General features: G+C 45.6%; 1 protein-coding gene across 2 annotated transcripts in view; it reads left to right on the top strand.

The window, feature by feature from the left end:
* Positions 1–2840: 2840 nt before the first annotated feature.
* Positions 2841–27515, top strand: part of NCK2 (NCK adaptor protein 2) — a 152510-nt gene continuing 127835 nt past the window's right edge. Inside the window, exon 1 of one of the 2 annotated variants that reach the window (XM_047069778.1) lies at positions 2841–2964. The gene's annotated coding sequence lies outside the window, so the exon portion shown is untranslated. The remainder of the gene's footprint in view (positions 2965–27515) is intronic. The other variant, XM_047069774.1, reaches the window with a different exon arrangement.

Below are 27515 nucleotides of genomic sequence, written 5' to 3'. Positions count from 1 at the left end.
CAGCAGAGAGCCCAATGCGGGGCTAGAACCCATGAACCGTGAGATCATGACCTGAGCTGAAGTCGGATGCTTAGCCCACTGAGCCACCCAGGCACCCCTTCTGCTTCGGTTTTTTTCATGTGCATAATGAGGATAATGTATCATGTGTGAGTTACAGATGGTATATGAATTAAAAAGTTACCTGAGGTGTTGTTAGTAATAATGTAACAATTTGGATGGTGCCAGGGGAAAGGGAGAAGATACAAAGAGCTGTTTCAAGATCACCAGAACTCAAAATCATGAGGATTTAGACTGAGCGGGATCCCGAGGTCATCTAGCCCCCTCTCCTCATTGTCCTTGGGGAGAGCTTGGAGAGAAGGAAGGAAGAAATGGAATTGCAGTGAGGTTTCTTCCTCAGGAGCTGAGATGCCTGCTGGACTCTTGGCCAAGCCTGAGACCGTGGGAGGAGGAGCTACTTTGGGAAGGAGATAAATTTCATTCTGAACCTGGTGATATTGAAGAGACAATAAGCCACCCAGAGAGACTGCAGACAGGCTACGCATCTGGGAGTTTATCACAGAACATCCAGCCTGGAAGCATACAAAACAAAGATCAACTCTCTTTAAAAAACAAACAAAAATGGGGAGGGGGGTGCCTGGGTGGCTCAGTTGGTGAAGCGTCTAACTCTTGGTTTTGACTCAGGTCATGATCTCTCAGTTTTGTGAGTTCGAGCCCCACATCAGACTCTGGGCTGGCATCTCGGAGCCTGCTTGGGATTCTCTCTCTCTCTCTCTCTCTCTCTCTCTCTCTCTCTCCCTCCCTCTCTCTGCCCCTCCCCCACTAGCTCTCCCTCTCTCTCTCAAAATAAAGAAATAAACTTAAAAAAAAAAAAAAGGCACACATTAGAATAAAAGCAAAGCGCCAAAGTCTGCTTTGGTAATGTTACTGTTAGAGGCTGGAAGGACAGCATGCTCTATAAGGACAGACGTGGGAAGGTCAGAAAGGTAGTCATGTTAGATAAATGAAAACATGACTGAATTTCAGGTGATAGCAGAAACGCCATGTGCTTCTGAAAACTGCACAGGCTAAGGATTAAGACAGGGACACTGCGTTCTAGGTAGAATAGCCTTGGGGACTTCACCTTTGTAAAGGAAGGAAGGGGGAAGAGGAGTTCAAGAACCATGATTCAGCGACAGTTTACAAAGCAGACAAGTTAAAAACTGGGTCACTGTTATGACATGTATTTTGGGTAAACTAATTTAAAATTGGGCCAGACCATTTATCATCATTCTGCTTTATTAGTAAGACAAAAGGATGAACTGAGGTAGTTTTTTCCCCAAGGTCAAAAAGAAGGAGGCTATCCAGATCCCTGCTCTGTACATCATAGCTACTTGCAGCTAGTGACCTACGGAGGGCTCCCTATGGCCAGGACGTGTGCCAGGGACAGGCAGACATAGGAGCTAAGTAAATGTGATCTCTCCATTTGATAGATTTTAGATCGGTTCAGAAACACCTGTGCAAGGGTCCACACTTGAAGAAGCAGAGAGTCAAACACCATACTGTGACCTCAAAGTTATACTGGCTCTAGCTACCCTACTTGGTTGGGGAACAAAGCAGGGGATGAACGATTCAGATGATACAGCCTCGTCACCTTGGGTAAATTATTATTGCTTTAATAATAATGAGAAGCCAGCAGCCTAAGAAAGAATCTCATTAACATGGATCCAGGCTATTCCGCCAGGAAATCAGAATCATTTGAATAGTAGGATTTCCTTTTGGGAAGCCATCTGGGAAGGCGATTGGAGAACAGACATCTGGATGCATATGCCCTGCTAAAGGAAAACTTGTCTTTCCCCTTCTCCTGGGTTTTAATCTTCCAAACTTGGTTCCAGGAAAGCCCCTACGTGTGGCCAGGTGACCGGACCAGTCCCACTACTAGGGACAGCTCCTTCTGGCGCCCACCTTGGGGCCGCTCCTTACAGGATTTTCCCTGGTGGGTGTGCTTGAGCCGGACCTCAGGCACCACAGGCTGCAGGGCTGAGTTTCCTCTCCTCCTCTTAAGAAGTGCTTCCGACGGGAATGATGGAGTACTAAAGTGTCTGTTTGGGAAAGTAAATAGATACAAGGCAAATAAATAAAAATGCCCAGAAGCAATTACAGAAAGGAAGTGACATTTTTATGTAAGTCACTTTTCTGATGGACAACAGGCCTCCTTTGCCGAGAGTGCCGTGGGAATGCTTCCGGGAGGGGGACGGTCGCCAAACAACTAGAGCGTCGTGATAAGAAAATCAAACAAAAAGAGGATGGAAAGGCCACCCGGCAGTCACTCGAGGCTGGAAGTTGCTGCCTTTATTTCCTCTCGAGTCCGCTCGCCACCCTCCCCCGCCCCCCCCCCCCCCCGCTACCGCACTCCCCGAGCGGGCAGTTTAGGGAGCGGGGACCTCTGCTCCGCGTCCGCGCCGGTCCCGCGCCCCCCCACCCCACCTCCCCCGGTGCCCGCCGCGCCGGAGCGCCGGGTGTCCGGGCCGTGCCCGAGCCCGGCTGCGCCGCGAGCCCCGGCTCTGCCTGCGCGCCCCCAGGTGGGTGTCTGGCCCCCGCCCCGCGCGCGGGCCCGGGCCGGCCCCTGGGCGGTGTCGCGGCGCGGCCGGGGAGGAGCGGCAGGAGGAGGAGGAGGAGGAAGCGCGCGGAGGAGGCGGGCGCAGCGCGCCGGGGGAGGGTCGCCGCCGCCTCCGCCGCCGCCGCCGCCGCGGGGATCGTCAGGCCGGAGCCGCGCGGCCGAGCGGGCGGCAGGCGGCGGGGAGGGCTCGGCGGCGGGAGGCTCGCGGCGGCCGGGCCGGCGGGGTCCGCCCGGGCCGGCAGCGTCCGCCGAGCGGCGGGAGGAGGGAGCGGCGCAGACAAAGAGCGGCGCCTGGGCGGGCGCTGTGCGGCCGCCGCCCCGGGACCCGCGCCGCTGCCCTCCGGCCTCGGCGGGCGGCCCACGGCGAGGTAAGCGCTGGCGGCGGGCTCCGGGCGGGAGCCGCGAACTTGGGCCGTGCGGCGGAGTTGGCGCGCGCCCGGGGAGGGGTCGGGGAGGGGGGCCGGTGCCCTCGGCGCCCCGCCGGTGCCCTCGGCCCCGCCGCGGCCTGGCCCCCCGCGGCCGCAACTGCCCGGCACCTCCCGGCTCCTCACCTTCCCGCCCGCCTTCCGGGCACCCCCCACCTTCTCCGGGCCGGCGCTGGGGGCGGGGGTGCCGGCGAGGGCGCGGGAGGGCGCGGGGGCCTGGGCGGCGCGTTCCCGGGACCGGAGACCACCCCGGGCGCGTGGGGTCGCCTGGCCTGCGAGCGGGCGGCGGGCGCGGAGCCAGGAGCAGGCGTGGGACCGTGCGGTGGCCAGGGTCGCCGGGGCGTGAGTCCCCGGGAAGAATAGCCTGTTTCGCGCGGCCCCAGCGCAGGGACGCGGGAGGCCGAGCTCGGCCCGGAGAACTTAACTGTGTTTATTGCAACTATTTACGATCCCGCACAAAGCTGCTGTCACATCGCATAAAGGAGGTCCTCGACTGGGCGAGGGGCGCTTTGTGACGGGTTCCAGGCTCTGCGTCCTGTCCCAGATTTACATGACTCTGTTACAGCCACCTGAAAGAAAGTTTCTCACATCGCTCTGCCCTCTCGGTTTATTCAGGGCGATTTAACCACCAAGTGGTTCTGGAAAAATTTGGTGTGCGATTTTTAAGGCATTGAAGGCAACTCCCTTGTGAGTGCAGTTAGCGTGGCATCGTGCGGAGGTATCTAATTTGCAAAACGCTTTAATTTGGAGACAATAACGATCGCCTTGGAAGGTCGGCGCGGGATGCTGGGGGTTATTGGCCGAGGAACATCAGGCACCTGACTTTAGCATTGTTAACAGCTTCAGGGACAAAGCAGGAACGCGTGTAGAGCGGGCCTGTATCACTTCAGACAATTCCGGTTGGCAGTTTCCCCTTTATTTGGTTTTGTTTATTTTGCCAACAGGTTTAAGGCTGAATCTGCCAAGTTTGTGTCTGCATAAGGGAATGAGCAGGCCCCAGTGGTGGGCCCTAGGAGCTTAGAAATCTCGCCGGCCCCTCCTTCTGTTGACCCAAACAGAAACTGAACCAGCCAGGCCAGGGGGTATGGCTCGCCCTGGACCTGCAGGCAGGAGAGGCCCGTCCAGGCCCATCCCCAGCGTCTCCCGGCTTCTGGGAAGGGATTTGGGTAGGAATGAAAATAATTCGGGTGTGTTTCATACCACTGCGTTTGATATTGTTAGCAGCAGTGCTTTTCAAGTCTTGAAATGACTGAAAATGAAATTAAGCAGGGCTACTTTAACTTATCAAAACAGATCTAAACTTTGCTTCTGAATACTCTCTTAATTCTCTTACCGGGCGTTCCTCGATAGATGGGTAAATTAATAACAGGATTCAAGCGTGTGCGGTTTTTGTAAAAAGAGAACGGCAGTCTGTGGACGCTTGGAGAAGAAATGGGCTTAAGTGGGAGAGGGAGCTGTTGATGTAGGTTTTTAAGTGTCGGGAGCAGGGATTTCCTGAAAAACGGGTGTTAATGGTGCTTCTGCAGCAGTGACCCACAAGGGAAAATCCTACCTTAATGAATTCTCCCCTTGAGGTTGATTAGATATGCACTTTTGATTGGAGAAAAAGGCCGGATGTTTGTGGTCATCTGGCTGCAGCTCCTTGAGGCTGAAATTGAGAACTTTAAGCAAGTGGGGAGCTTGTGGGAGGTGCCTGACTCTGGCTTCCTCTCCTGGAGGCCTCACCTGGGCTCCCAGCATCTCCGCTGTTAACCTAAACAGACGCCACCACTGATCATTGAGTTTAGTATGAAATTGGTTGTCAGATCACCACCCTTACAACTGAGCACTCCATCACCCACCTCTGCCCACTTGTGGAGAAAGTGGCCCTTTTTAAACATTTGTTTATTTATTATTTATTTATACTTATTTTTAAAGATATTATTTATAAGTAATCTCTACACCCAACGTGGGGCTCGAACTCAGACCACGAGATCGAGTCTCTTGCTCCACTGGGGAGCCAGCGAGACGCCCGGAAACTGGCCCTTTTTTAAATGGGCGGGGCTTATTTAAGGTGCATTTCTAATAGTTGGGCTCAGTTTCCAGGCTTTGAGTTTTGCTTTATTCCGTGCTGTATGCTTAAATTCTCTTCATCTCTGAAATCAGTGACCCTGCCCTGTCATTTGCATTGGGGGATTATTGAGGTTTTCCAACCAACAGCAGATCGTATGTACACAGTATTTGAGAAAGGCACTATCATCCATATTAAATACACCGGAAATCTTCCTTGCATGAGCACAAACTAGATAACCTTTTAAAATACCCTAAAGACTCCCTGATTGCCTGGAATAACCTGTAGTCCTTTACTTGATCACTTGCATTAGCTTAATTTGCCCTGGCTAAATGAGGCTGTGTTGCTCTCTGGGACACACAGGCTTCTAACTGCCCAGACTGACTTACAGTGTGCGCTGGGGAGAGAGCGCTCGTGGACATGATTCTCCATCATTAAAAATGAGGCTGGCTAGCTGAGGAGCTGAAAATTGCTTGCTGCAACTGCACGGGAGGGCAGTGGACAATGCTTGGGGAAACTTGTAAGCTAAACTCTTTTCACAAATGAACTGGAAACTCCCCACGACTCACCCCAGAAGCTTAGGGAATTAGTCTTCCCATCCAGAGGGAGAGCAAATGGCGCTTCCAAATTGTTTCTCTTTCCTCAGATGAGTGATGGAAACCCTTCATGGCATGTTTTTACAGGGCCTAAGCTACAAATGCTATAATGTATGTTGTTAGATGCCTGAGTTCAGGCAACTTCGAAAGAGGTCAAGATGGCCTTTTAACCGGTTGTCAAAAGTATTCAGCTTAAGTAAAAATAGTTTCTTATGTCTTTAGGCCGCTTTCGTAACACAGTCGTAAAAATTAGAGTGTTCTTTCTTTTCCTTTATTTTATTTTGAACAGATCCCAAAGTACGTATATTTCTGAAGGTGTAATCGGCGTTAGCAAGTTATACCCCTCAACGCGCGCACACACACACACACACACCCACACGTCACCATCTGCCCTGTGGTTTCTTGTGTTCATATCTCATACATGTGGATGCCCAACAAATATTAAACACATGAATATTGAATGCTGAGCCTGTTGGGCAGTTAGGGCTCTTGTTTCCACTGAAATGTGAGTAATAAAAGATCTCCAGAATCTTTGTACCTCTGCTCAGAACCTCTGACCTCGTGGATGGCTTTGTCCCCAGGATGTCTGGACAGTTGGGTGAATTTGGTCTGGTGGCCTATTTGGTAAATTCTTGGTCAAATGCATCATTTATAGTCCTGAAGCTAAACTTAAAAAAAACAAAAAAAACAAACAAAAAAAAACGAACAAAAAACAAACCCAGTTGCACACCCACCTGGTGGTTTGGCTGCATATATTACTTTTCAGTAGATTGTCCATGTCAACTTGAATTGGAAACTGGGCAAAGCGTTTGTCCTCCTGGCCTGGTACGTTAATTAGTCAGTTCCACCTTACTTTTTTCTCCTGCTTGTATTTTTAGTGGTTTTAAAAGGAGAAGCTTCAAGGGCATTCGGAGTTTAAATATTACAGTTTCCTCTTGAGATAGTTTTGCTGGTCAGTGCTTAAATGAAGCCCCAAAGTGCGATAGTCAGGTAAGAATAGATACTAACTCGTATGTTAATGTACAGTTTACGGATTGCTTTCCACAAAGGCCATCCTATTTAATATTTGACATATCATGGTAAAATGGGCTCTGGCCCTTATTTCTCTGTGAGGAAACTAGAGCTCAGGGGCAATGCCAGGGATGATGGAGCTTGAACTTGAGTATAAGTCCTGCCCTCCAGAGCCCTTGGCCCTGCTAAGCAGGCAGTAGATAAGGAATGCCAAAAGAGTGCTGGATAGATGTTTTTATGAGGCTGTTGATCTAATAGCATGTACCACTAATGAAGTGAAGCATCGTAGACCTTGCGTGGATGCCTTTGCCGTGTTGCACATGTGAGCAGATAGTGGTGGAAACAGATTCTCTAATGTGAGCTGGCTCTTTGAAGACGAGCCGTTTCAGGGGAGGCAGACAGGAGCGGTTACAGTGAACTGTTGTCCTTGCTTCATTTCTGGGAGCCAGCATTACCTTGGAAAGGCTCTGTAAGTTGAAATGTGCTTATTCACTCTTAGTGTGTATCTCGGTCTGCTCCGGATGCCGTAACAGAAGCACACAGACTGGGTGTAAAACCGAAATTTATTTCTCACAGTTCTGGAGGCTGGAAAGTCCAAGAGCAAAGTGCTGGTAGTTTCAGTTCTTGGTGAGTCTCTCTTCCTGGCTTGCAGAAGGCCACCTTCTCATTGTGTCCTTGTGTGCTCTCTCGTTTCTGCTTGCAGAGAGTCTGGTGGCTTTTCCTCTTCTTATAAGGTCATCAGTCCTGTGGGATTAGGGCCCCACCCTAAGAATCATAATTACCTCCTCAAAGGCTGTCTCCAAACAGCCACTTTGGGGGTTGGATGGAGCTCCAACATATGAATATTGGGGATACAGTTCATAACAGTGTGTAACGCTGTGTTCAAAAACAAGGCTGATTGTTATAGGAAGTCCTATTGCTTCCCTCACCCAGATCTGGAATCTGCTTATTGGAGAACACCTGCCAGGGATGGTTATAGAGCAGACCTAAGGAGGGGATGGCAGTTCATTATTGGTCATGCAACCTCCAAATAGGGAAGGAGCCTGGGCACTGGGCTTTTAGATGCTGGTCAGGTTTTAGGTAGAATGATTAAGGAGAGAAATCAGTGCTGACTTAATCCATTTATGGATGCTTCACCTCAGTACATGTAGGGTTTTTTTGGTATCAGGAACAAGATAAAATATCAGCTATAGGGAAAGCATTGGGTTTGTATGGTAATGAAAGCCTGTCCTGGCCCAAGCTGTAGAGAGCCAAGTGGGAGGGCCGCGCTGTCCCCTCTGGGCCTGCTGTTGCTGTGAATTTGTGGGAGCGGGGGAGGGGCAGTGGGAGAGGGAGAAAAAGAATCCCAAGCAGGCTCCCCCTGGGATGGGAGCCTCACACGTGGGGCTCGAGACCATGACCTGAGCCCATATGGAGTCAGATGCTTAACCAGCCGGGCCACCAAGGTGCCCCATGAAATTAATTATTTTTTAATGTTTACTTATTTTTGAGAGACAGAGACAGAGAGCTAGGGCGGGGGAGGGGCAGAGAGAATGGGAGACACAGAATCCTAAGCAGTCTCCAGGCTTTGAGCTGTCAGCACAGAGCCCAGCAGCTCAAACCCATGAACCTCGAGATCATGACCTGAGCCGAAGCCAGACGCATAAACCGACTAAGCCACCCAGGTGCCCCCCATGAAATTAATTTTTATATTTTTATCTTACCCAATAGATCAAAAATATTTTTATTTCTATGTGTAATCAATATAAAACCGTATTAATGAGATAGTTTACCTTGTTTTGCTTGTGTGCAGTCTTTGAAATCTGGCATGTATTCTATATTTCTGGCACACCACATTCCTTCTTTCCATTTGGAGTGGCCAGGAGCCTCTTGAGGTTACTAGTGGCTGCTGTATTGCAGAGGACAGGTCTATACTCACTTTAGGATTTCAGCTTCATCTCTTCTGTGTGTCTAAGTTGAGATAGCTGAGGAGACAGCATGGGCACAATTCAGAATAATAGTAATGGCAATTATTATTATTCCTTAGCGGGAAAGGTCTCACCCTTGTAGATCTAGGGAATAATGTACTATTTCCTACGCTTGATAAAGTCAGATTTGGTTACATGTAATCAAAATACTTTGTCCAGTTTACAGATATTTTTAAAATGTGTTTTGAATTCTCGAGGGTAAGTTGCCAACTTAAAATAACTTTTGGGTGTTAGTGTTCAACATATTTCTGATGTACGTTAAGTGCTTTATAAGTACAAAAGCTAAAATCGTATTTTCTTTAGTGATCGTTAGCTTATCTGTTAACACATGCACACTCAATCTCATGTTGTAATTACTGGTCTGAGCACTTTATACAAAGTAATAACTCATTGAATCCTCTCAAAAATTAGGTGTAGATACTGCTAGCAAATAGTGGATGTGGAACTCAACCTCAGGCTGACTTCTGAGTCTCTGCTCTTATCGACGAAGCTAGGCCACCATCTTTTTGTTAAGATGTCTCTGAAAATACATAAACAGAGCCATAAACTTTTATTAGGTATAAGATTTGAGAAACCTTGATGGAAAACCATCGATAAAGAGTGGAGCTTGGGTATCAGTTCATACTGGAACTTCTTGTATCAGCCAGGCAGTGGAGGAAGCCCTGAACTTGGGAAAGACATAATGAATACAGCTGCTCCAGGGGTCATGAAAGGCTAGCTGTGCAGGGTCACAGAGGAGCATTACTGGGCACCCTTGGCCTTGCTTCTCCTCTCAGCCCCTCCTTGCTGCATACCACGGGCCATTGCTCCTCAGATGGGCAAACTCTCCAGCTCTGAGGTGGGCATCAGTATCCCTGGGAGGGCTTGCTTTAGACCTCAGATCGCTGGGCTCACCCCAGAGGGTCTGACGCAGGATGCGCTTTTTTGCTGAGTTCTCAGGTGGCCTGTGATGGGATGGGAGCCGCACGTTGAGAACCACTGTTGAGGGGTTTGCAGTATAACACGGGGCGAGTGAGGAGGTTTCTCTGTTTGATGATAGTAGCAGTATTTTGAGAGTGGCCCACAAGCCTGTGTGCGGGGTACTATTGTGCAGGTCTCTGCAGCTGGCTCCTTTGTAAATGGCTGTGTGGGGGGCTCCCCACCCAATTTCCACCACTGTGGGGACTGAGGAAGCAGGACTGAGTTTTCTTGTTCTTCCACTTAGTTCCTGAGCGCTTGTTTTGTTGGGATATCTTTTGGGAGGTCGTTGTCAGTTGCTGCTGTTTTTTCTTAATGAGTTCATGTTAGAGAAGGTAGGTCGGTACGTACTTGGAGCCTTGGAGCCCAACACACCAAATCCTTTTCTTTCGTGCTTTTGTGAGATCTGTGCAGGTCTCAAAGAATCCCAAAATGGCTTTGAAAATCTACTTCTTGGATCATGAGAGGGGCCAGGTCAAGTGTCAGTCTGGATTTTTGGAAGGCTTCTCTAACAAGGTTCCAATGGGAGCTTTGACATTGGTAGTCATTCCAAGTAAGACCGTCCTTAATACACCCTTCTGTGTTTGGAAGGCCCTTAGGGGCTCTCAGAGCATTGGCTAACTTTTGCCCAGGGCAGGTGGAACTGAGATAGAACTGAGAGTCCGGTGCCCCTGTTGGGAGAAGTATCCATATGTCTGTCCTAAGACTCAGGAACACAGTGGTTTCAGATGGTCCACACCTTGGGCAGCTTCTTTGAATTCACATTCTTAGATTTGCCGTCCAGCTGTCTCCCCTTGGCCAGCTCTGTATGTAGCATGTTCCAGGAGGAGTAGCAGCAAAGATTTATTTATTTAAACAAGCTTAATAATTCTCCCAGCAGCAGTGGGGGTGGCCAGCTAGTAAGAAATGTTACCAGGAGCTGAGGTCGCAGCGAGATGCCTAGAAAGTGCCAGTGGCTGTCTTACCAGACAAAGCCCATCAATGTCTGCATTGATTTTCCTTAGAGGATGGGGCTCAGTTTTAATATCTTATGAATTTTGGCTGAATATTTAAGGATGTCTGCAAGTCAACAAGTATTTTAATTATGTCACTTATGAGCCTGGCTGCAGAAGAGAAGAGCAGTTCCTGTTCTGCCCTGCCAGCTGTGTCCATTTTAAGGACAATCACTCTAAAAGCTTGTTTCCCTGTTTGCAAGTCTTGTTTGTGTTGGGTGGGGGTGATGGGGAGAGGTCTGAATGGGTGATAAACAGCCCTCTTACTGCTCTGAGTGATGGAAACCAGCTCAGGGACATTGACATAAAAACTGCAAGCTGCTGGAGAATTTTTAAGAGACCGAGAAATAACCAGGGATTCAAGGAGTTATTTTAGAGACAGTTGCAGGAAATTTGACGTAGGTGAATAGTGAATTTTCATCAGCCCCCCTCTTTTTAAAGAAACCTATTTAGGAACAATATCTGGCAAGACAGATATAAAAGCAGATCTTTCTTTGCATCCTTTCGCTTCTCCCCTCCATGTTTCACCTTTGCATGCGACTCATTTCGTGTACACCCCCGCCCTGACCATTTATCTTAAAGTCAGTTTTCCATCTGTCTCCATTACCAGCATGTGTATGGTTCTTCCTTTACGTGCTTTGGTTACTGCCGTCCTTGGCCCTCTGCCCTCCTTGGCCCTCCCTAGCTTATAGTTAGGAGCTCCTCCTGCCACCCCTTTATTAAGCCATCTCGTGCCTTCCCATGGTTTCCTTAGTAGGTCTGTTTTAGATGGCTCAGTAGGTGAGACCCAGTGGCGACGGTAAGCAAACCATGCTGTTATCCTCTAAACAGAAAAAGGGGAGCAGAGATGACACTCAGCTGGCCGTCATAATTTTCACTTTGAAGCATGCCTGGGTAGAACGGAAGCCCACTTGATGCGGCCTAGATTAAGGCTCAGGTGTTTAATATGTTGCTGCTTAAAATTGATTGTGCCACTCCCTCAGCGCTGGTCAGGAAGGCTCATTCCACCTTCCAAAAAAGAGAGGTAGGTTCCCTTTTTGTCCATGTCTCAGGTCGGTGAGGGTTACATGTTGAAGGAAGAAAATATGTGTTTAACATGATGGCGTATTAATATGTGCAAATCCCCATCCATTTTGGGGTCTTAACTGGCTGTTAGGTATGGATCAAGAAATAAGAGCACTCCACTTTGGCAAATATGTTAATTGTTAATATTTTTAAAAACTTAATTGAGACTTGGACCTCCAGTCCTATATATAGATGAGTGGTTCTCAGCTGGGGGTGATGTTGCCCATATGGACATTTGGCAGTGTCTGGGGACATTTTCCAATTATCTTGACGGGGGAGTGTGCCTGGTGTCTTAGTGGGTACAGGCCAGGGATACTGCTAAACATCCTGAAATACACAGGGCAGCTCCCACCCCAGAAAATCTACTGGCCCAGAATGTCAGTATTTCAGCAACCTTCATGTCAGTGAACGCTTCCTTCCTTTACTCAAATCCTTAAATTAATGGCCCATGTATTCTTTCACACAGTTGCCCATATGGAGATAATTTTTTTTCATCCATTTTTATAAACATGAAAAATATCTATTTAGAGAGCTAGACAGTATTTATACATCTTGCAGTTATATAAAGGAGAAACCATCTTTAATATAACTGACTTAACCACAGTTTATCTTTAATACTGTTGGTGAAGTGTGGCATATGTTGGTTTTTCAAATTGTCTTCTTCTCCATGTTTGGACCATGTAAGTATAAAACGTCAATTTGCAGGAAACCTTTTGAAATCTAGCTGAACCGTGATAAAAACATACTCTCCTTAGAATGTCCACTTACAAGGAAGTCATGGAGTCCCTTGTCAATTGTTTTTAATAACTAGTCAATTTTCAGAGTTTGGTCCACTCCAAATCTGTCTGCCTAGCTCAGAATCCTTTTAATCGGTGGCTATCCATAGGGGGAAAAAAATTGTAGTTGTTATGGCTAAAGTTCGTAAGATTCTAGGTTCAACCTGACAATCATTGGACTGGTCACATCTGTTAGCTTTCAAATGTTTCATTTCCATCTTTGTATAGTTCCGAAAAAGAAACTCTTCATGGGAGAGCGAACGAAAATACCGCAAATGAGACCTTATCCAGGGAAACGGAAAGAGAAAATTATAATTTGGCTGTTAGTCTCTGTCCAGGTTAGTGGTGGAGGTGCCTATTAGCTGGGCTGGAGTATGACGTTGATGTCTCTACTTCTTTTTCTCTTCAGACGAAGACTCTGACTTGACAGAGTCCAATAAGCCCAGAAATTAAGAGGGTGGCCAATTAGAAGTTTCCTTGGCTATATCTAGATCTATTTTGTATAAATCTCTTCCGGCTATACTGCTCTTCCTTTTTACTTTGTTGCTTCTTCTCTCTTCCTGTTCAGTTATGGGGATAAACACAAAATCAGCACTTTGTAAGTCTTTGAATTTTTCTTGGTGAAGATTGTTAAAAGGCACAATTAGTCCTTTCTTTTTTCTAAATGCTCCCATCCTCACATGGACTGGGGAGGACCTCTGAAAGGTTAACAGTAACTCCTTCTGACCGACTTGAACCTTCTAGGTATGAGATCTAAAACAATGTAACCTATCTAATTGTTCTTTGCAGGCTCCTATCGTTTGATTCTTACAGCAGGGGTGGAGGGAGGCAAGTGTGGTCACTACGCCACTGAGTGAATGAGAAAGTGCAGGTCACTGGGCAGTGGCTAGCCTCGGGGGTCTTGTGAGTGGCCAAGGGGATCCCCAGGCCCATGCCCTCAGTAGTGCATGGGGTCTGGGTCGTGTGTGTGAGCTGCTCTAATCCAGAAGTTGCGGACTCTGGACTTCCTTCCTGCTTTGTGTATGTATGTCTCCTCCCTGAAAGTAAAATGTTTGCCTTTATGCAGTAACTTCTTGACTTGTGATTTTAATAGGAGCTGGAATCACAGTATCTTTCGGAACTTCATTAGCAGCTAGCCTCGGTTTGAACTTCAAAAATCTTGCTTTGAGCGAGGACTGGACGGGTCCTCTCCTTTTCCCCTGCTGCTAATTTATCTCACGTTGTGCCTCCAGCCCTTAACCTCCCAACCTCTATTTTTGTCTTCTGTGAAACAAGGCCTTAGGGCTCCTGTTTTTAAAGACCTTGCACAGCCCTGCCATTCCCTCTTTAAACATTTGAACCACACCGCTCCTTTTCAGAGGAGTTTTGTCCAAGGAGGGTGGCATGAGCAGACTTCTGTCTCAATTTTATTGCTCTTCCTTTTTTGTGAATCTAGTTTGAGGACGGAAAAGGCACGTGTGTGCAGGTGTAGAAAAGGCTGCGTTATTCATTCTGATCTGACCCACAAATTGGACCGCTGTCCCCATCACACACTTAATGCTTTGCAGTGCCACCTAAGTGACAGGCACCATGCCAAGTGCCCCGGATACAAAAACCTGCCCTCAGGGAGGGTATAACCCAATGTGAGATGGTTTTCCAGGTTCCCACTCAGCTCTCTTCCCGATTAACTAGTATTTAAAATGACTGTGATATCTCTTTGGGGTCCTGTAGAGAATACAAGGGAAGATGCACGGAAGTCCCCAAGGCCAGGTAGAACCCGTTTCAAATATTCCAGGGAAGGGTAGTTTTCTTCGAGATCTTTAGGAACTCTTCATTTTACAGACAGCCCCAGAGTCAGCCAAATGCCAGCTGAGCAGAGATGCATCCCACCCCCCCTCCCAGGATTGCCACTGTTCTCCCGGGGCCTGGCTGAGGCTCATACTCTCTGCTCACTTGGGGTGAGCACTCACTTTTTGGATCCACGAGTCCATAACTTTCAGAGATTGTAAACCTTACATCTTTGTTGTTTATTTGCTTGAGACTTTTAGATCTTAAAAATTAGTAGGGGTGCCTGGGTGGCTCAGTCGGTTGGGCATCCGACTTCGGCTCAGGTCATGATCTCACGGTTTGTCAGTTCGAGCCCTGCCTTGGGCTCTGTGCTAACAGCTCGGAGCCTGGAACCTCTTCAGATTCTGTGTCTCCCTCTCTTTCTGCCCCTCCCCGGCTCACGCTCTGTCTGTCTCTCTCTCTCTCTCTCTCTCTCTCTCTCTCTCTCTCTCTCTCAAGAATAAACATTTTTTAAAAATTAAAAAAAAACATTAAAAAATAAATTACAAAAAAAAATTAGTAAAGCTACTTTTTGGTGTGTTTAAGAGAAGGCTGGCGTTAGGTGGCACGCCGATACCTCCTTATTCCTTTTGTTTTAAATTGATAATGGCATAAATGCATTATGGCATTACATTTTAATCTGGAAAAGATTTATGTAGTCAAGTTACTGCTTCACCCGGATTAGTAATGAATATTGTAAATCACTCCTGTCCAGACATTTTGCAGGTTTATTTTGTATCCTACTGGTAGTCTAGTTTGAAGTGTGTCTCCTTTGAAACTTAAACTCTGTCTTTCTCGATCATCGAAGTTCTTTTTGTCTATTTTAAGTGCAGTGTTTCAGGCTGTTGACTTCGGCTTTATCTAGTACCCAAATCGTGCCATTCGGCATCAAGTTGGGATGAAGCTGTTGTCTGTAGGTGGGCTGATTGGGGTACTTCTTTAGCCCTGTTTAGCATCAGGAGATAACTGAATACTGACATTCAACACAATTAAAATCATAATTTGTGATTTGTCTTCCATTTCATACCGCACCAATTTGCATTTAACTTTTGATGATGTGGATTAGTGTAAAATAGTTTTTATGAGATGCTGTAATTATTTGTCATTAATGCTTGGCGTTTCAATTAACTTAATTTGAGAATAATGAGACTATAACTTGAAATATGAGTTACGTGATGTCACTGTAAAGATTCCTGAATGCATCGATTAAAGAATACATCGATTCCTGGTTCTCGGCAACCTGAGTGGGAAAGAATTTAATGTATGTTCAATAAGCTTGTTCTGGGTCTCATTCAGGAGAGGAAGTTTTTTGTTGTTATTTACAAACTCGTAGTCTTCATTATTTTACATATTCAAGTATATATCATGTGTTCTCTGAAGAACAGGACAAAAATTGTAATGAGTTGCAACTATATAATGACCTTATTTTATTGTGTTAAGCTAATGGAGTAGGTTTCTCTCCTTTTGTTCATTCCAGTTTTCACCCACCTGCTTTTCCAAAGTACGCTTTGTAATTCATCCACGTTATGCTTCGCATGTATGTATTTCCAGATAGTACGTATGGTACATATATTTATTTGTAAGTTTATTTACCTTGAGAGAGAGACAGTGTGAGTGGGAGAGGTCCAGAGAGGGAGGGAGAGAGAGAAATCCCAAGCAGGCTGCGCACTGCCAGCCTGGAGCCCAGTGCAGGGCTTGAACTCAAGAGCCATGAGATCATGATCTGAGCCGAAACCAAGAAGACACGTAACTGATGGAGAGCCACCTAGGTGTGCCTGTATTTTTACACGAACATGTATTTGATATGAACCTTTAATTTCAGAATAGTTTTAATAATTTTTTTTTTTTTTACATTTCTTTTAAATTTTTTCAAGTAATCTCTACACCCAGCGTGGGGCTCGAACTCATGACCCCAAGATCAAGAGTCACATGCTCTTCTGACTGACCCAGCCTGGCACCGCTAATTTTAGGATAGTTTTAGATTTACAGAAAAAATTGCAAAGTTGGTGTTGGTACATTATTGTTAACTGAAGTCCACACTTTATTTGGATTTTCTTAACTTTTATGTAATGTTCCTTTTTTGGATCCCCCCCCCCCCCAAGAAGACCACATGATACTTAGTTGTCAAGTCTTTTTAGGATCCTCTTGGCTATGAAAGTTTCTCAGACTCTTCTTACTTTGATGACCTGTGCACTTTTGAGGAAGACCAGTCATGAGTTTTGTGGAACATTCCTCAGTTGGGATTTGTCTGATGTTTTTCTCATGATTAGACTGGAGTTGGGGGTTTTTGGAAGGGAGATCACAGGCATCAGATGCCATTTTCATCATCTCAGTGGTGCGTACTGTCAGTGTGACTCATGACCTCGGTCCCCTGGCTGAGGTGGTATTTGCAGGCTCCCCACTGTAAAGTTAACTCGTGTTTCCTCTGTCTGTCCAGCAGTTGGGGAGGAAGTCACTTAAACGGGGAGGAGTTATGTTCTCCCTCCTCCAGGGGGTTGTATCTCAGTTATTTGGAATTGTGCATGGGAGATTGATTTATTCTCTCTGAAAGAGGAAGGTTTTCAGTGGTCACAGGGGCATTGTAGCCCCACCCTAGGTGCCGGTCCAGAGGAGGGAACTAGGGGCCTGCTCTGTTTTTAGAATGTGGTCCTAGGGTATGTATTAGGAACGCAGATTCCTGGGCCTGCTTTGGCCCTACTGCCTGAGTCTCCTGGGGAGCGTTGGTGTGAAAGTCTTCCTGTTGAACAAGGTGGTTCTGACAGGTTTTCAAGGTGGAGAACCAGCTGCTGTGTATTACCATTGGCACCCTCTCTCCCAGGCTCCCCTGCAGAGGGCCTCTGGCCTGGCCACGCCCACAGTTTTAACCCCTTCTGGACATCCTGAGTGGCTCACTGTATAAGCCCAAAGCCATTCTTGCCTTAGAATGATGCTCTCAGAGCTCCAGCAGCTGGGAAGTAGTGGAGTTAACAGCCGGGGACCCAGTGGGAAGGGTCTGTCTAGGCTGCAGTAGGGAGGTCCTCAAATGCCCAGGCCTGTCCGAAAATGGTTTTGTCACATGAGTGCACAGGTGAGAGCAAATGAAGGACCGTGCGATGGTGGGGGTAGCCTGTGGATGCTGTCCACGCTTTGACAAGTAGGAGCCACGAGCAGATGCTCATGGCTTCCTAGTATGCCCGGTGACTCGTGCTTTGCAGTGGCCATCTAACTTCCTAGGCCATCTCCGACTGCAGGGGGAAGGCAGTGACCTCAGGTGGCTTCTCCTGATGGAGGAGGCACTCAGTGGAGAGGGAGCTCCTGCAGTGGTCTCACTGGCCCACTCTGTAAGTATAGGGCCAGAGTCTGCTGCCCCAAGCACGGACTGGTGACTCTTACCTCCTGCCCTGGTGCTATGACATCATTCCAGTGTGCGCATGAGCAGAGGTCTGGGCCGGGTGGGGGTTGGCTCAGAAGCTGGCTTGGGGGTGGGGCAGGGCGACTTGGGAAGACCCCTTTCCCTCCAGCGGCTGAAGGTTCTAGAGAATCTTTCTCCAGAGCGAGAAGAGTGGTTGACCTTTTTCTTGGGTACAGAACGGGTTAGAAATAAGGCCAGGAGCCCATTTCACTTTCCTGTTTATACCTTCTCTCTCCCAAAATAATGGTAGAATTTGAGGGTGGGGGGTGGAAGGCCCCTGTGGGGAGACTACTTACTGTTCCAGTCTTCCCACAGCTCCATGGACTAGAGAGACTCCCTTGTATTCATTCACACGAACATGATTTTATCAGTGTGTTTGTTTATTAAAATTGACTGGATACAAGCATCTGCAATGGCTTCTTTGAACATGATTTCCTTTTAAATCCATGCCTCCGCGGTAAAGTATAATTTACGATTCTGTTTTGACCTGCGGATTTCTAATTTTTTAAACAAATCTTGTCTTTCTCTGAATTTTTGTTTTGACTACATTTTTGTGAGGTTTGGTGGCCATGTATAGAAGAATCCACTTGATATGAAAGCGAGGATTCCCACTTTGTTTCAGGGCAGTATTTTTGGAATTGGCTGGTCTTGGGTTTTCTTTATCACACACAAAAAGATTTTTGAGAGCACGGTTTCCATATGTAAGAGTGGAGTTGGACAAAGTGATGTCTGAAGCTTTTTCCCAGCTCTCAAGGTGGCGGAGGCCTTGCCCAAAGAAATGAGTCTCACGTAGTAGGCAGAACATCAGACTGGAGAGCTGGGTCCAGGCCTGGAGCTGCCTCCCCACGTCACTGGGCCTTCCTGTTCTTCACAGCAGCAGGAGAATATTCTGCTCTGAAAGGTCCCTCCTGCCCCAAGTCTGGAGTCTAGGGATTTGTTGAATCTGATGGCTCAGGTTCATGACATAATGTGGGGTTCCAAGTGATTCTCCAACGTGGGAACCCTGAACCCAGGGCTGTGAGTGGATGGACTTCAGGGGGTCCAAGAACATGTAGTGAAAAGAACGTACATTTTTATTTTTCACTAGTTTCTAACTGAAATTTAGTATTTCTTTCTATTGCAAACACGGATAACATCCCCCTTGAGATTTCACAGACATCACAGAAATGACTAGTATGTTCATAACCACATCACAGTGGTTGCCGATAGTGGTTGAAATTTGAGCTTCTTATCATTCCTTTGAAATTATGGTCATTATTAGATCTGCTGCGGCACCCTTTTGTTTAGTGAGTTAATAAAGAAGCACATATATTACAGTATCTCATGTGTTTTTTAAATAATATTTTAATAACTCTGCTTCAGTGCAATTGCATAAAACAAAAACCATTTGAAAGCATCCTGAGGAGGAGTCTGAGGCCTCACCAGCCTGACTTGCGGGTGGGGGTGTGTGCACAGGAGGGCGACACCTTTTGGGGACCCGGTACCGTCCTGTCTGGTCATGCAGCTGTTGGGCCCTAGCCCTCAGGCCAGAGATGATCTATACAAGCCTTGCAGGAGGGTGATTTAATTTTGTTGCCTGGCAGAACTCTTTTCCGGTCACGCAATGATGACAACATATCTCCCAAGTGGGTAAAATAGGATCTGTTCTCCAAAAAAAAAAGAAAGAAAGAAAGAAAAAGAAAAAAATCCAAAAATTTTATTTAAATTACATAGCCTAATCATTGTTTCTGTAAATTTGATCATTTAAATTGTCAAAGTAGGAAAATATACATTCAGTTTACTAGCTAACAGCTGAATATAGACAGTGTTCTGGGATTTTTGATCATTTAATAGACTGGTGGGGTTGGGTCATGGATTTGGTACCTAGGGGTTTATAATAACTACCAGCATCAGGAAAATGTTGATGACTTTTAGAAATCTCTTGCATAGATGAGTTCAGTTTTTTGGTTCTCAGCGGTGTTGTGGCAAAACGGTTTCTGGAGTTTTGACCTCATGTTTCACAGAAATATGCTATGAAAAATAGTTTGGGGGCACCCCTGGGTGATTTAGCTCCCGACTTCGGCTCAGGTCATGATCTCACTGTTTGTGAGTTCCAGCCCCACATCGGGCTCATTGCTGTCACCTCAGAGTCCGCTTCAGATCCTCTGTCCCCCCCTCTCTGCCCCTTCCCCACTCACACTATGTCTCTCAAAAGTAAATAAAACATTTAAAAAAACAGTTTGGAAGAAGAACCGGTGCAATGCTTGTACTATGCTCCTCTGTACATAGGATTATAAATACTAGCTGCTGGAAATTCGCAGAAAATGATGGATGGTGTGGAGGAACATTTGTAAAGTATTATTGTGACAGTCGCTACTATTTATTGAGCACTTTACATTTCATACGTGTTGTTCTGTTTGATCTTCACTGCCCCCTTACCGGCTGCCCTTATCCCTGTGTAGCAGATGAAGGGAGCGATTGGAGAAGCTAAGTGATTTATCCAAGGGTTAGCCCTGACCGCCTCTCTGTTTTCATGTGGGCGTGTTCTGTTGGCACACGTGGGCGGTGACCCTGGAGTCACCAGCTTTGCAACTTCAGGATGCGGGCGGGCAGGTGTCCCGTGTTCCTGATGGTGTCTGGGTGCCTGGACTTGATTGGGAGTTGAGCGGGCACGCCTCCTTCTACATCCCTGCAGGCACCTGCGTCCTGCCCTGCTTGAAAGTGCAGTCACGGAACTACCTCCAGACTCACTCAATGGCCAGTTCCTTCCGATTGGGAAAGGCTCGCAGGAAGCAAAATGAGCCTAGTCATTTGCTCTGGGCTTCCCAGGTGGGGTTTGCAACTCCACCAGGTCTGAAAAGATGTAAACTGAATGCTCACATACCATATTTGAGACCTAGTTTTCTGAGACCTCTCTTTTATGGCACTGCTGATCTTTCCTCCCCTCCCCTCCCCTCCCCTCCCCTCCCCTCCCCTCCCCTCCCCTCCCCTCCCCTCTCCTCTCCTCTCCTCTCCTTTCCTTTCCTTTCCTTTCCTTTCCTTTCCTTTCCTTTCCTTTCCTTTCCTTTCCTTTTTTTCCCCCTGGTAGAGTTTCTTTTAGTGATAAAGACAAGGCTAACTCATAAAGATAGAATTTGAAGAGGAAGATGCCTCCTGCAATCTTATCCCAAAAGAGAAACTTCACATTTGTAATTAGTCTCTATAAGTATTTGTCACCATTTGTACAATTTTATGCTCTTCTCAATATGACCATTTTCCCCCTTTGTTCGTAATCTTTGTACCGTTTTCTTGTTGAGTGATGTCCCAAAGAGTTGTAAGTGCCATCAGTTGGAGAAGCAGCCTACTGAGTTGGTCATTTAAATGTTTGCTCCAGTAGACAAGGTCCCTGTGTGCATCTCTGAGCATATTGCTTTTCTTCTACTGGATTGTTTCCAGAGCCTCCGTTCCTCAGAGAGAGATTGCAGAGTTAAATGTGGTGGACATCCTTATGGTTCTTGACGTATGTTGCTACAATGCCCTTCTAAAGGGATGTACGAATTTTCAGTAGTGTGGAAGTATCAATGTCACCCAAACTATGCTGCTTTTGGAAGAAGGTCAGTGGCCCCTCCATAAAGACATTTTGAGTTAACGTAGTCTGGACCACCTTATCTCAGAATATTCGTAAAACAGCATCACTGCTGTTTAAAAACGAATTGACTGCAATTTGTTCATACCTCGTTTAAAGCGGTCCTTGAAGGTCAAGGACTCTGCCGGTACTCACTGATTTTAGAACTCCTGCACGGTCATTCCCTAGGCAGGGCCCTGCTGCCGACTCTTGGACTTTACTTTCTAGCTGGTGGGCTGTTCTTTGATGGGATTCACTGATAGCATACGAAACATCCTCAGCGGTAGCATGTCTTTTCCCTTTGAGGGCGCATTTAGTTTTTGTGAATAGTAGATTGTTCTTTGGAGCCTTATTTGGGGCCTACAGTGGGTGACAGAAGTGGGTTATCTTGCTTTGGTCCCTGGCCACATGGGACAGAAGGAAAGGGACTCTGTTACCTCCGAAGACATTTTCAGGAAGAGTTGTGAATATTTTTAGTAAACTTGCCACACCTGGAATAGGCAGATAACCTCCCAAAGGTACAGTTCAGAATGGTGTGTGTGTGTGTGTGTGTGTGTGTGTGTATCAATCGGATTACGTATATTAGCTGTGTATTGTTGAGTAATAGATTAAAAGCCCAGGTAAGCCGTGCTCAAACTCCAGACCTGTGGAAACAGAGATAATAGACGCATGTAGTTCTAACCTGCTAAGTTGGTGGTGATTTGATACCTGGCAGTAGGTGACTCATACAGTATACAAGTTCAAGCCGTTCTTAGCCCTGCTCAGTGAGACTTTATTGCTGCCAAGAGGGACTCCCTGAAACTACAGCCCTACTTCTTTATTAGGGTTTTATGATGTTTCTCCTCATTGGCTCAAGAGATGATAGAAATCACTTTATGATGAGCCCTTTAAAAAGATTTTTAAAGACAATGAAAGAATGAAGCGGGCGGCAGGGGTGGGGGGACGGCGGGGATTAAGAGGGGAAAGGTGAACAAGGTAAGAGCGGGGATAGTAGCGTGAGTCGCAGGGAACGTGGACTCTCTCTCCCGGCTGGGAAGTATCAGTGTTGTGTGCGGTACGAGGAGTGACCAGAAAGTGGGACAAACTTAGTGTAAAAATAAGTTGTATTTTTAAGTTTATGTATTAGTTTAATAATTGACCTGAGCCGCCACCTTCCATTTTGCTGCTGTCTGTAGAGTGCTGGTTAAAACTGCGAATCTGAGAAGGGGTGAGGTTGATCTCAAAGAGAACCCTGACATGGGAGTATTTGCCCAAGTGCATGACACTTGTATGTGTGAACTTAGTCCAATCAGGTGCACACACACGTCAATGCTAGGATGGGGGTGTTTACCCCTTCCCTCTGCAGAAACAGGGTTGACTTTGGCCTGGATGCCTGGACCCCTTTTTGTGTTTCATCTCCTATCCTCCACTATATATTCCCTTGAGAGACACTTTTAATTTTATTTTTGCCACACACATCATATACGTTGTACCAAATGTAATTTGCTGTTAACTTAATACATCTAGTGCCAGTGCTTAGATGGCCTACTTGTGGTGTCTAATAAAAGCTTAGATGCCTAACAGTAAGGTAGCTTACAGAATTTGACGTTCCCGGGTCAACCTGTTATGACCATAACCTAATTAGTATTTTGTGAAACGGATTTTTATAATTTGGTTATATTTGGGGCATCCACTATTGATTGAGTCATTTAGGAGTAGCTGTTTCTCTTCATGGTGTTGTTAAAAAACAAAATTCAACTGAGTAAGTTTTTTAAGGATCTTAATTTGCTTTATTCAATGATTTGTGAACCAGGCAGCATCCTGTCCCACAGATAGAAAGGACCTCTGAGGAGCTGTACAAAATGGACGACTTTTATAGGGAGAAGGGAAGAAGAACAAAGAAATTATACTAGACAAAAAAGCAGATTGGCCAGACAAGGTCACCTTCCTTTAGGGGATGGCAGGGGTCTATCAGGAAAACTACCTAATTAGTGCTGATGAGGTGATTCCTCATTGATTGGCCTAAGGTTCCATTTTTGGGAGAGCAGAAACTTGTTTTTTAATTTTTAAATGTTTAATTTTTAACATTTCCCCTCTTGGTGAGTATCCAAAATTCTGTAAAGAACTTATCAAACTCAACACCCAAAAAACAGATAATCCAGTGAAGAAATGGGCAGAAGACATGAATAGACACTTTTCCAAAGAAGACATCCAGATGGCTAACAGACACATGAAAAGATGCTCAATGTCAATCATCATCAGGGAAATACAAATGAAAACCACGATGATACCACCTCACACCTGTCAGAATGTCTAAAATTAACAACACAAGAGGCAACAGGTGTTGGCGAGGATGTGGAGAAAGGGGAACCCTCTTACACTGGTGGGAATGCAAACTGGTGCAGCCATTCCGGAGAACAGTCTGGAGGTTCCTCAAAAAGTTAAAAATAGAACTACCATATATGATCCGACAATTGTACCACTAGGTATTTACCCAAAGGATACAAAAATACAGATTCAAAGGTGTACGTGAACCCTGATTTTTATAGCAGCAGCATCAACAATAGCCAAACTATGGAGAGAGCCCATATGTCCATTGACTGATGAATGGATAAAGAAGGTATGGAATATGTACACCATGGAATATTACTCAGCCATTAAAAATAAACCTTGCCATTTGCAAGGACATGGATGGAGCTAGAGTGCATTATGCTAAGTGAAATAAGTCAGAGAAAGACAAATTCCTATGATCTCATTCATATGTCACATTTAAGAATGAACACAGATGAACATATGGGAACGGGAGAAAGAAGAAAAGAGGGAAACAAGCCATAAGAGACTCTTAATAATAGAGAACAGGGGCGCTTGGGTGGCTCAGTTGGTTAAGTGCCCAACTTTGGCTCAGGTCATGATCTCACGGTTTGTGGGTTCGAGCCCTGCATTAGGCTCTTTGTTGACAGCTTAGAGCCTGGATCCTGCTTTGGATTCTGTATCTCCCTCTCTCTCTGCCCCTCCCCTGCTCACACTCTCTGTTTCTCAAAAATAAATAAATGTTAAAAGAAAAACAATAAGAACAAACTGAAGGTTGGTGGAGGGAGGTGGGTAGGGGATGGGCTTAGATGGGTGACGGGGACTAAGGGCACTTGTGATGAGAACTGGGTGTTGTATGCAAGTGATGAATCACTGAATTCTCTTCCTAAGACCAGTATTGCACAGTATGTTAACTAAAATTAAAAACAAAAACAGGAAAAACAATTCCCCTCTTTTGATCAGACTAAACCTGAGAGATGTGATCCAAATTTAAAGCATTAGCATTACTCCTAGCCACCTCTTAGAAGTTCTCAAGTGTTGCTGATTTCTGTCAGTATTCACAGGTGATGACTTTTTTGTTTTGTTTTTTTTTTTTGTTTTTGTTTTTTGCTGACTCTGGTATTCAGTCACAGGTCATGACTTCAGGTTCACATTCTTTACGTCAGCCACTCTCTTCATTACTTTTCCGATGTTCCATTCCCAGTGACCTCACTTGCTTGGCGGTTAGCGGCTCCGAACATGAACATGCACTTAAAGCTTGTGGGAGAACACAGCGCACCAGGAAGATTCTTATGATTATTATAAGCAGAATCATTCCTGTTGTCTGGAGTACTTCAAAGACATGGTCTCCCAAGACCCAAACCAAACAAGTCAAGTCCCATTGAAGGAGTCCCTTTCTTAGGCCAGCTCGCTTGGTTCTGTGATCTTCCGTAGCTGAGCTCAGCTTCCCCAGAAGTGTCCATTCAGTGTGGCAAGTGGCGTTAACCACGGTGCAGACACTTCCTTGCTCTGCCAAAACAGTAGTCGAGGGCTCTCGTATTATCAAGAACAACTTTGGCCAGAGAGCCCAGGAATTTTTGTTGGCAGCTATTGGCTTTAACAGCGGCTTCTGCAACACCTTTGAGAGTTAAGGTGAAGGTCTGGAAGTAGCCTCATTTGTACTTACTCTTAGCCAGGGGAGCTGCTACCAAAGGAAGCTATTTTGGAGTCATGAATGCCCTCTGGCGATGCCTGCTTGAGTCTGTGGCTCAAGGCTGGGAAGGTGACAGCCATGGAGGCCTGTGAAATTTAAGCGACTCTAGACCGTACAGGCACTTTTGTTCCAGTTACCCTTGCTTTGTGTCCCTTTCTTTGTACAGAGCCTGGACACAAAGTTCCCTGGGTTTGGGGTTCTCAAACTGAGGCAGGGAAATAGACCCCCAGGGGTTAAGGAGCCTGACTTAATAGAGAGGGGGCTGACTCAGTTCCAGAGAAACTGAAGCATTTGGCAATCAGGGAGACGTGTGTGATGGGCAGAACTACAGGATTGTTAGCATTATGGCAAATCCAGCAGTTGTGTCAAGGTTGGATTATCCCTGTTTGCAATGGCTTGAGTATATGAACCATGGCATTATCTTTCAGGCCAGAGCAGAGCAAAATATGTGCAAATGAATCACAAAGACCTTCGTACTGTAAGAATTAAGAAAAGGATAGTCAGAGAGGGAAGGAGGAATGGAAAGAAACACTCTTGCATCTGAGGTCTTGGCTGCTTCTCTTCTCAGTTCGATTTCGAGGTCTCCAACATTTGCGCAGGACCTGATATCAGGTGGGGCCTTCTTCAGCTGTGAAATATGCACCTGAGTTTCCACGCCTTGTAATTTGGCGGTGGCGTCAGTGATCAGGAGTTCCTGGTAGGGTCCTTTTCATGAGTCTCACTTCTGCAAAAGCATCAGAGTGAGACAGTGGCTGTCTGCAGATGCCCAAAGACTTAAAGATGCTCATTGTTAGGTTCAATATAATGGAAATGACAAGGAAATTTGGTTATTTGTGCGATATGTAACATTTTAAGATAACTGGAATTATGACTGGTGACATTATATTGGGACACATCACATTTCTAGGAATTTCTTACAATTTGTAGAACATTTATGTTAATAACCTGCATCCATGTAAATATAAACTAAGGAGGTTTAGGCATCCCTTGTATTTGATAATGCTTCCTATGTACCTTAACAGCAAATAAACCGAATTAGTTTAATATTTTACCAGGGGAGAGACAAATCTTTGCAATTTTTTCAGGGACCCTCTGGGAAATCTCAGAGTTACTTTAAGGTGGGAGAAGCCCCCATTTAGAATTTGATTTTAGGAAGTTGTCGAAACATCAAGCAATTTGAACACATTTGACTAAATAGGATCACAGAGCATCATGAGATAATACTTAATTATCTGTTTAACCAAAAGGACAATAGAGGATGATGATAAAGGCAAATTCAGAAGGTTACATAGTTGTGAACAAAATTTAGCTCTTTTACTATTGAGAAGATTGGATTTTCTTAAGTAATCCAAGACCTGATGAGGACCACGGGAAGCGCCCGGAAATTATTTTGGTTACAGCAAAAAAGCTTTGCTGGCCAGGCAGATTACATAAAAGATAAACCTTCACTATCTCTAATCTAAAGCATACCCAAAGTCCAAGAGAAAGCTGTCCTTTTAACAGAGAGAAAATCAAATTCTAGTTTTGTACCAGTGTACTTTTGCTGTTAAAGCTCTTTAGAAAACCTTAAATAAATCCATTCCGGTATTAGCCCACTTGGCCACTGGCAAAATTCTCTTCCCAGGATTCCTTTTCCAAAAGCCTACAATTTTTTTCATACCCATTCAGATCTTGTCCTGTATGTTTTTTCTCATTCTGGAAGACCCAGTCATTTTACTTTCCGTGCCTACTCTTAATACACACTTGTTTCCCTTCACCCTTATTATTTCTAAGAAGTTTCAAGTACATACACTGATTAAAATTCTTAAAGCTCAGGGTCCTTATTTCCTAGTGAGAACTAAGAAGTATGTAATTGTGGACTCTTACACCAGCATTCTGTGGATCGGTGAACTCACAAATACACTTCATACTTTATAGAATATTCTGCCTCACAGTAAATTTCTCAATGTTGTTTGAAACATTACTAATAGACCCACATACCTTAAGTTTCTTTACAATAAGAAACCCAAAGTAAAAGTAGATAAACCTGTGTTCAATAATTAATGTTTCATTAATGTTTCATTATTTTATCTTATTTGAAAATGATCTAGATATTCAGTGATCTAAATGTTCACTATGTACCATTTAACTTAATGTAGGAAAACTATAAAGTTTCAAGTTATCAAAAATATTTGGGGAAACTCTGTAAGTATACTCATAATCATCGCTGAAAAGTTCACCTGGAAACTTTTATCCTACTTACATCTATCTAAATCACTTGCTTTTAACATATTTAGATTACTCATGAAAATTTTGCAGACACTAAAGAAAAATAGGCA

The sequence above is a fragment of the Lynx rufus genome, unplaced genomic scaffold (genome assembly GCF_022079265.1).
Source record: "Lynx rufus isolate CCGP_SWC_20201006 ecotype Redwood Valley unplaced genomic scaffold, mLynRuf1.p SCAF_8, whole genome shotgun sequence".
Lineage (NCBI taxonomy): Eukaryota > Metazoa > Chordata > Mammalia > Carnivora > Felidae > Lynx > Lynx rufus.
Note: the sequence above shows the minus strand (reverse complement) of the source record. Positions and strands in the feature narration are given on the sequence as shown.